Genomic DNA, 10220 nt, shown 5'->3' on the forward strand with positions numbered 1-10220 from the left:
ATTCCCATCGGTGTTCGTAACAACCGTTAGTGCACAACACATATATCACCAACCCTTGGACAACACATATCCGTTCATAAGATCATTAGTGTACAATACATATAACACCAATTTGGACAACACATATCCATTTAATAAACCGTTAGCATACAACACATATATTGCTAAATTAGACAACACATATCCGTTCATAAATCGTTAGTGTACAACACATATATCACTAACTAGGACAACACATATCCTTACGTATAAATAAGCACATCATATACGTACAAGTATACTTATTCCACTCACCTTGTCACAAGGATGGTGATTTAGCACTTCCGAGCTTCAATGCAATGTACCTAAATCATTAAGTGCACATTCAATTTCACAACTAGTGGGATTAACCACAATACTCCCACTTGAGCATTTAATGACCCAATTTGCATTAAATGACTCAACTACACACAACCTCCCATAAATGGCCAAGACTCGACTTTAATCACTAAGACTGGTGAATTAAAGTCTATTAACTTCAATTAACACAAAACTTAGGGTAATCCATACCCATTTCATCTAATTAGGCCAACTAGTACATTTTGACCCATTTTATATTACTTAGACTCACAATCAAGTCAAACTTACCCATTTACACTTCTTTCATAAATCTTAAAGTGAATTAGTGACTAGCAACACCAATTGACACTTACAACCTCAAATCACAAGGCCAAAACCCTAAATAGTGGCTATTAGGGTTTCCTTACAACAACATAACCCAAACTCACCCATTTTACCCTCAAATGGGTCATACAAATCTCTAGTAACCCAAACCCTAGTCATTAACCAATTAAAAATTAAAACATAAAGTTAGAACTTACCAAGACTGTCTTCTTGTAGCTAGTAACAAGGAGAACAACTTTAAATCTCGCTCCTAGGTTTGATTCACAAATCTTCAACTCCAAATCTCAAGATTAAACTAAGTGGATTTTGTGTTTTGGGAGAGAAATTGGAAAGAAAATAGAAAAGGAAATGAAATAAATGAACTACTGGTGGAGGTTTAATGCTCCCATCAGATCCACATGTTAAATTACCAATTTGCCCCTTAAATTTATTTAATTTGAGCTAAAATCGGAGTCAGAACTGCAGAGGTGCCGCGGCGCGGGCCATAGGTCGCGGCGCGACCTAACGAAGGAAAAACGACCCCTTTTAACTTGACTTCTGATCTGGAATTGCTTTATATGCCGCGGCGCGGACCCAATTGTCGCGGTGCGGCCTAAGGCGGTATCTGAACAGCTCGACCGATTTAAACAATTTTCGATTTTATTTAATTTATACATTCCAAACCCGCTTCCTATATTCACCTAGCCTTCAACAGGACTTAACGCTAACCAAACCCATGATTAAACTTATACATGCACACATTATCAAGTATACATATTTGTATATATATATATATACATTTATGCATAAGCTAACGAGTTACAAATGTACAAATGATTAAGTGAGTACCTTTCGATACGTACGGGAAAAACGGGATGTTACAACTCTCCCCCACTTGAATCTTGCGATCCAAGCCGCATGACAAGAAGGAATATAAACCAACACAAACTCTTTGGGCTCCCAAATAAACTCGGAACCCTTACTACGACGCCATTGAACTTTAAAAGTTCTGACCTCTTTATGCCTCAACCTTTTGACCTTCTCATCAAGTATGACAATCGGTTCCTCAATATATTCTAACTTATTGTTTAGCTTGATCTCGTCTAAGAGCACCCAAGATTAATCATCCGCAAGACACTTACAGAGGAGCTAAAACCTTAAATGGTCCAATAAACCGAGGAGCTAACTTTCCTCGTTTCCAGAATCGAATAATACCTTTCCATGGTGAAACCTTAAGCATCACCATGTCACCTTCTTGAAATTCGATCGTTCGTCTACGTTTGTCGACATACGACTTTTGCCTATCTTGAGCCTTTTTCAAATGCTCTCGAATCACATCAATCTTGCTATTCGTCTCTAAAACCAAATCGGTACTCCCAATTTCCTTTTGTCCCACTTCACCCCAACAAATCGGGGTTCGACACCTACGCCCATAAAGCATCTCATAAGTTGGCATCCCAATACTAGTATGATAACTATTATTGTACGAGAATTCCACCAAAGGTAAGTGCTCGTCCCAACTACCACCAAAATCGATGATACATGCCCGTAACATATCTTCCAAAGTTTGATTCGTACGTTCGGTTTGACCGTCCGTTTGAGGATGATACGCCGTACTTAATTTTAATTGCGTACCCATATCTTCATGAAATTTCTCCCAAAACCGAGATGTAAAACGGGTATCTCGATCCGAAATAATAGATATAGGAACTCTTTGTCGAGAGATAACTTCCTTGATAAACAACCTAGCCAAGGTCTCCGACGAAATCGCTTCTTTAATGGGAAGAAACAAAGCACTCTTCGTCAGTCGATCAACTATAAACCAAATCGAATCAAACTGGGTTCTCGCTGTTTTAGGTAACTTTGTGATGAAATCCATGGTAATGTGCTCCCATTTCCATTTCGGAATTTCTAACGGTTGTAACTTACCATACGGCTTTTGGTGCTCGGCTTTAACTTGCAAACACGTGACGCATTGCTCAACATAATTCACAACATCACGTTTAATGCCCGGCCACCAATAATCTTTCCTTAAATCAAGATACATTTTTGTTGCGCCCGGATGAATGGAATACTTTGACTTATGTGCTTCATCAAGTAGCACTTGTCGGTTACCACCCATCTTAGGTACCCACACTCTTTTTTGAAATGACAACAAACCACGCGAGCCCATAGTAATGAACTCTGATTGTCCTACAATTCGCTCCACATGCTTGTTGTGAACGTAAGCCTCTATTTGAATCACGCCGAGTTTTTCAAGAAAATCGTTAGTAATAATCATACGTAACAATCCCAATCGTAACGCCGGGTGATGACTCTTTCGACTTAACGCATCCGCGACTACATTTACCTTGCCCGGATGATAAAGTATCTCACAATCATAGTCTTTTACCACGTCCATCCACCTACGTTGACGATAATTCAAATCTCGTTGATTAAAGAGATGTTTCAAACTCTTATGATCCGAATAAATTGTACACTTGACACCATACAAGTAATGGCGCCAAATTTTCAACGCATGCACCACCGCCGCCAATTCAAGATCGTGAGTCAGGTATCTCTTTTCGTGTTCCTTTAATTGTCAAGAGGCGTAAGCGATGACTTTACCTCTTTGCATCAAAACACACCCAAGCCCATTTAAAGAAGCATCACAATAAACCGTCATGTCTTCTACCCCTTTCGGCAACACTAACACCTGAGCTTGACACAATTTCTCTTTTAACAATTGAAAAGCAATCTCTTGCTCATTCTCCCAAACAAACCTCGTGTTCTTCCTTGTCAATTTCGTCAACGAAGAAGCGATTTTAGAAAAGTCTTGGATAAACCAACGATAATAACCGGCCAATCCGAGAAAACTTCGGATTTTCGTAGGCGTACTCGGTTGTCTCTAACTCTTCACCGTCTCTATCTTCCCCGGATCTACTTGAATACCGTCTTTGTTCACAATGTGGCCAAGGAATTGAACCTCCCTTAGCCAAAATTCACATTTAGAGAAGTTAGCATACAACTTCTCCTTTCGTAATGTCTTCAATACCTCACGCAATTAACGTTCATGTTCGTTCATACTTTTCGAGTAGACTAGTATGTCGTCAATGAACACAATCACCGACTTGTCCAACATAGGTTGGCACACTCGGTTCATAAGATCCATGAATGCCGCCGGTGCATTTGTAAGACCAAAAGGCATAACTACAAACTCGAAATGCCCATAACGCGTTCGAAAAGCCGTTTTCTCAATATCTTCCTCACGGACCCGCATTTGGTGATAGCCAGACCGTAGGTCGATCTTAGAGAAATACGTTGCACCTTGGAGTTGGTCAAACAAATCGTCGATCCTAGGTAATGGATAGCGATTCTTGATCGTCACTTTGTTCAACTCCCGATAATCGATGCACATCCGCATATAAACAAGACCGGAGTACCCCATGGCGAGGAGCTCGGTCGAATGAAACCCTTTTCAAGCAACTCTTGGGTTTGATTTAACAACTCTTGAATTTCCGTCGGTGCTAAACGATAAGGAGTTTTAGCAATGGGGGTAGCCCCCGGAACCAACTCGATGCGAAATTCTACTTGTCTTTCCACCGGAACAACTGGTAACTCGTCCGGAAAAACGTCTTCGAATTCACTAACCACCGGAATTTTACGAATGGGTGGTGGCTCATCATGAGTATCCACAACATGGGCAAGATAAGTCATGCCACCACTAAGAAGAAAACGATGTGCCCGTGCAAAAGAACATATCGGCACAAGTCTTCTTCGTTTATCGCCGTGAATAATTAACTCTCCCCCACTTGGGGCCTTTACACGAATAAATTTTTCGTGACATGCAATATCGGCTCTATTATGATCGAGCCAATCCATACCCAAAACGATATCAAAATCGCCCAAAGTCATAGGAATGAGATCAATTTTAAAGTTTTCGGCACCAAACACAACATCACAATTTTTACATACGTCATCCACTAGCACCGTCTTGCCGTCCGCTATTTCGACTTCTACCGGACGACTTAACTTAGCTAATAGCTTATTAAGTTTAGGTACAAATCGAGGTGACACAAAAGACAAATTTGCACCACTATCAAATAGAATCCTTGCCGGATTAGAGTTAACCATGAAAGTACCTGAGACAACTTCGTTCGATTGTTTAGCTTCATCATTGGTCATCAAATAATTTCGACCTCTAGCCGTACCCGCCGCCTTTTCTAACCGCTTAACATTATCATTGCGCAACTCGGGACACTCGGGCCTCTTGTGCCCTTCTTTACCACAATTGAAACAAGTAAATTTGGGTGTGGAAGGTGAGTTGGGGCAATCACGAGAGATGTGACCTTTTTACCCACAAGTATAGCAAGTGGGTACATGACCACCGGAGCCACCTTTCTTCACACTATTAACACTTTCAGAGCCCTTCTTGTTCTTTTTGTTGGAAAAGCTCGATTGATTCGAATTCTCGAACTTCCTCTTACCAAAAGTAAAACTACTCTTTCTCAACACAAGCGCCTCAAAACCCTTCGCCATATTGAACAATTCATCAAAGCTCTTCACCACGTTCACACTAATTTTCTCTTCATAGTTATCATTCAAGATTCGATAGAAATCTTCTTTCAATATTTTATCATTCCCGACATACTCCGGGCAAAATTGGGTCTTGGACAAAAACATGGATTTGAGAGTGTTCAAATCCATCGACCCTTACCTAAAGGAACTTAACTCGTCCTTAAGCCTAGTTAGATCGGCCGAAGTTCAGTACTCATCGAAAAACTCTACCTTGAATTCATCCCAAGTAAAATCCATGCATTGTTCTTCACCATAAACTTGGATTTTCGCATCCCACCATAGCTTAGCGTCACCCCTTAACATGCTACAACCATACCTTGTCTTCTTATCAAGAGGACATTCACAAGTACGGAAAGCCCCCTCCATATCGGAGATCCATCGGGCACTCTTGAGAGGGTCTCGTTCACCTTCAAAGGTGGGAGGTTGAGAATCCTTAAAATTCTTATAAAAGAAGTCCCGTCTCCCCACATTATCCTCTTGATGAACGACCTTCACTTGCTCCTTGACTACATTCACTAATTGCTCGTCAATCGTATCTAGAAACATTTTCTTAACATCCTCGAGGAACTCCGCCTTTTGACGTTTAAAGATGGCCTCAACTTTGGCCATGAACTCAACGTCCTCACTCGTACCCCCATTTTCGGTGTCGTGTCCATTTCTCATCTTCATTCTATAAAACGGAAAAGATTAAACAACGAACGAACAAAAGGACATAACACGTATGCATATACGTATACCCCACACTACTCCATCTTACTCAACAATCGTCGTACATTACTTTTTTGACACGATTTGCACCCGTAACAATGGTAGCTAATCATTGTTACGCGAACACGTCGCATTAACTCGCTAGTACAACATCCATCTCGCTTGATGATTGCTAAACACAACACAATTCAATTAGCACGAGGTTAGTTCACATAAACTAAAGTACTAACAATTCCCGATTTGACCCAAAGTCCTACAAGTCCCGCATAAAAGCGCATACACAATAAAGTCTAAGTCTAGGCACCTATCTCAAGTCGCCTAAATCCCTTAGACCATGTAACGACCCGGAAATTTCCGACCAAATTTAAACCTTAAACTCTATATATTTCCGACACGATAAGCAAAAACCTTAATGTTGAGTCTAGAAAGTCTGAAATCTATATTTGAATGATTAGTTACCCATTGACCAAGCCTAACGATTTACGAACTTTTATGTGTATATATGATATATATTTATTAATTGATAACGTTAACAAGGTATTAGATATGTAATATTTGGTTTCGATATAAGAATACTATATTTATCGGCGAGAGTAAAAGATAATATATTTTTACTACATGTCAAGGTGTAATTATTAAGTTTAATATAGTTATCTGTTATTATTTTAGAAATTATAAAATATGATTTATATGTCACGTCTTCTTTAAAAAGGATTATAATTTTTATAAATATCTGAAACCACTTTCGTCAAATTATTATCAAACCATTTTGATAAGAATAAAGATTTTTAACGTTATCTTAAAAGTTGGAATTTTTCTTGAAACCTTTTGACAAATTGTAAATGATAACGGTCCGTGATTTTAATAAAAATGAATATTTAAATAAAGCGTGTTTATTAAATATATATTTATGTATTTTTACAAAATGATTAAATATAGTCTTTAGCTAAATATAAAACGTTTTGTATTTAAAAATACTTAGTTAAACAACGAACATTTTTTTTTGATATAATATAATTTGATTATAAAATATTTTTAGGGATTTTCAATGATATAAAAATAAAAATAAAGATAATATAAAGATTTTTAATGAGCACCAAAAGACTACAACATTTCATCACAAGATTTCAAGTTAAAATGTTGGAAATCACTAAACCTGCGCACTTGCACGAGAAAAATCATAACTAATTCATTCGGACTCGAAAAAGGGTGATCTTGGTGTCCAAACGACCGTAACTCAAAAATCTACAACTTTCGTGACTATACCTTACACGAATCGTGTACCCATTTACACGAATCGTGTAATGTTTTGCCGACATAAAGTAGTTAGGTGACGAAAATTTTCTTTAAAAGGCCTTCTATTATTTTTCATTTCATCAAACATCGCACACACACATATATACACATAATAATACTCTGTAAACTTATAAAATTTATATTATTATTATTATTATTATTATTATTATTATTATTATTATTATTATTAAAATTATTATTAAGATTAAAGATTAAGATTAGTATTAATTTTAAGATCAAGAGTATTTATTGTACCAAAATTTATACAAAGATTCTATGACGGGGTTCTATCCAAGTGTTCCAAAACTGGTTTTATGAATGGGATAATATTAAGGAGATTATGGGTCAAATCTATGAAAGTTATGGGTACGGATCGGGGGTTTTGCTCATGAGACAAACTAGTGTTTGTCATCTCTGTTGCGTCTAAATAATATCCTGCAATATTGAATCTCAATATTGATACGTAAGCACTCTAAACTTAACTTTTATTTACTTTTAGTGTGTCCCTGACTGGTGCTCGAGAAATTAGGATCGTGTATATTTTTATATCTATTTTTGTTAAAATATATTTTTAGGATAGAATCTGAATTAGTTACTCTTGCAGTTGAAATAAGGTATATGAATAATATGTTTTTGGAAAGGTGGCGAAAAACTATAAACTTTTCATTCAGATGTCGAAAGAATTCGACGGATGGATTTGAAGTTATAGTCAATCAAACTTTTGTACAAATTGTTTAAAAATGAACATTTTTACATTTTATTTACGATATCGTTAAAATCATTATTATTATTAGATTGTTATTATAAGTATTATTATTATCAAAATAGTACTATCATTGTTATTATATCTAAATACAATTGATATTTTTATCAAAAACTATTAAACTAATATTTTTGATCATTATTATTAATAAAACTATTAATTTATTTTCATTGACACTAAAATTATTATTTCTATTAAAAATATTATTTTTAATGAAAATATTGCTAACTTATCATTTCGTATATATTTTTTTTTTAATAAAAGTTTTAATTATAAAAATTATATAATTTTATGAAATATTTGACAACAATATTTAATTATATTTAAACATGAATGAATTTTTGGAAATCATTTTTGAGTCAAATGAATTTTTGTTAACTTTTACATATTAGTCTCGAGCATTAGGATTGGTACACTATAATTTGACTTTAATTGTTATTTAGATATTAATCAATATATATAATTATATAATTAATTAGGTTCGTGAATCGAAGGCCAAACCTTATAAGTTATCAATGATGTTATATGTATTTTTACTACAAAATACAATTGGTGAGTTTCATTTGCTCCCTTTTTAATTGCTTTTGCAATATATATATATTTTTGGGACTGAGAATACATGCGAAGCTTTTATAAATGTTTACGAAATAGACACAAGTACTAAAAACACATTCTACGTTGAGTTGTACCACTGGCATACTTCCCTGTAGCTTGGTAACTAATATTTACAGCGGTATTGTAAACGCGAATCCTGTTGATAGATCTATCGGGCCTGACAACCCCAACCGGACTGGACGACCAGTATTCAACGGTTGCACAGTACTTCGTTTTGCGACTACACCTTGGTACGGTGTAGTAAGATTTCATATTAAAGGGAATATGCGACGTGATTAAATGTTAAGTATGGTTACCAAGTGCTCAACCACTTAGAATGCTTTTATACACTTGCGAGTGTACAGATATTTATAACTATGAAATCTTGTGGTCTATTGAAACTTTTGATAACTGTTGATACGATAAACTTATGAACTCACCAACCTTTTGGTTGACACTTTAAAGCATGTTTATTCTCAGGTACGAATTAAGTCTTCCGCTGTGCATTAGCTCATATAAAGGATACTAGTTGGGACCATTTAAGCCATGATACACGAACGTTGCATTCGAGTCATTGAAGATCATTAAGGGCTAATATTAAGCCATTTGGATATTGAAAAATGTTAGACGAGCATATCAATTTTGATGTAATGATAGTTTGCCTTTTTAAGAATAAATGCAACGTTTGTAAAATGTATCATATAGAGGTCAAATACCTCGCGATGTTATCAACTATTATAATTCGTTTGTAATCGATATGGACGTTGTCCGGATGGATTAGGAACGGGTCGTTATAGGTGGTATCAGAGCGTTGGTCTTAGCGAACCAGGTCACCCACTAGTGTGTCTAACTAGTAGTTGTTAGGATGCATTAGTGAGACTGGACTTCGACCGTGTCTGCCTGTCAAAAAGCTTTGCTTATCACTTTAGTCGGAAATCATCTGCTTATCATCTTTAGGGAAATTGCCTGCTTAGCATTCTTAAGTCTAGACACGTCTTACTGCATTTAGTGCATCGAGGGTGTATAGACGAAATTCATATTTTAGCGCATCCTAGATTTGCCTGACATATGCCGTAAATTCCTTTGAAGACTATGAAATCTTTGGATATATATATAGATACTCTATATAGTTAGAATATCATATGACATCCGAAAATCATTTCACATCGAGGAACCTTTCTATCCACTAAATTACTCTTTTGACGATAAACCTGAAACACTTACCGACGAACCTGTTCGAGAAACCATTTCTTTTCCCCTTTTTACGGATATCTCATCATAATTATATACCATCTCATATTCCGAATTTTATACATCCGCTCGCTTCAATCGCCAATCATTCCGGTGTACAAGTATAAGTTAACAAACTTCGCGTTCGTGTGACGGCTATGGAAAATATGGTACGACGGTTACAAACATCAGCAGTAGCCACAACCGCGTCGTAAACCACAACGTCATAAACTATACCATGAGTATAGTCACCGTTCTACGTATCGTTCTATCTACTAAATTTTCGTTCGGTATATCGTCCTATATCGATTACCTTCGCTTTACGTTTAACCTCATATATCTTCGTTCGACATGGTGATTATGTAATCTCTAATGTTTTAGAAATCATGTAATCCAGTGTTAACGATAAATCAAATGAGTATAATATCTT

This window comes from Rutidosis leptorrhynchoides, chromosome 8 (assembly GCF_046630445.1).
Source record: "Rutidosis leptorrhynchoides isolate AG116_Rl617_1_P2 chromosome 8, CSIRO_AGI_Rlap_v1, whole genome shotgun sequence".
NCBI classification, from domain to species: domain Eukaryota; kingdom Viridiplantae; phylum Streptophyta; class Magnoliopsida; order Asterales; family Asteraceae; genus Rutidosis; species Rutidosis leptorrhynchoides.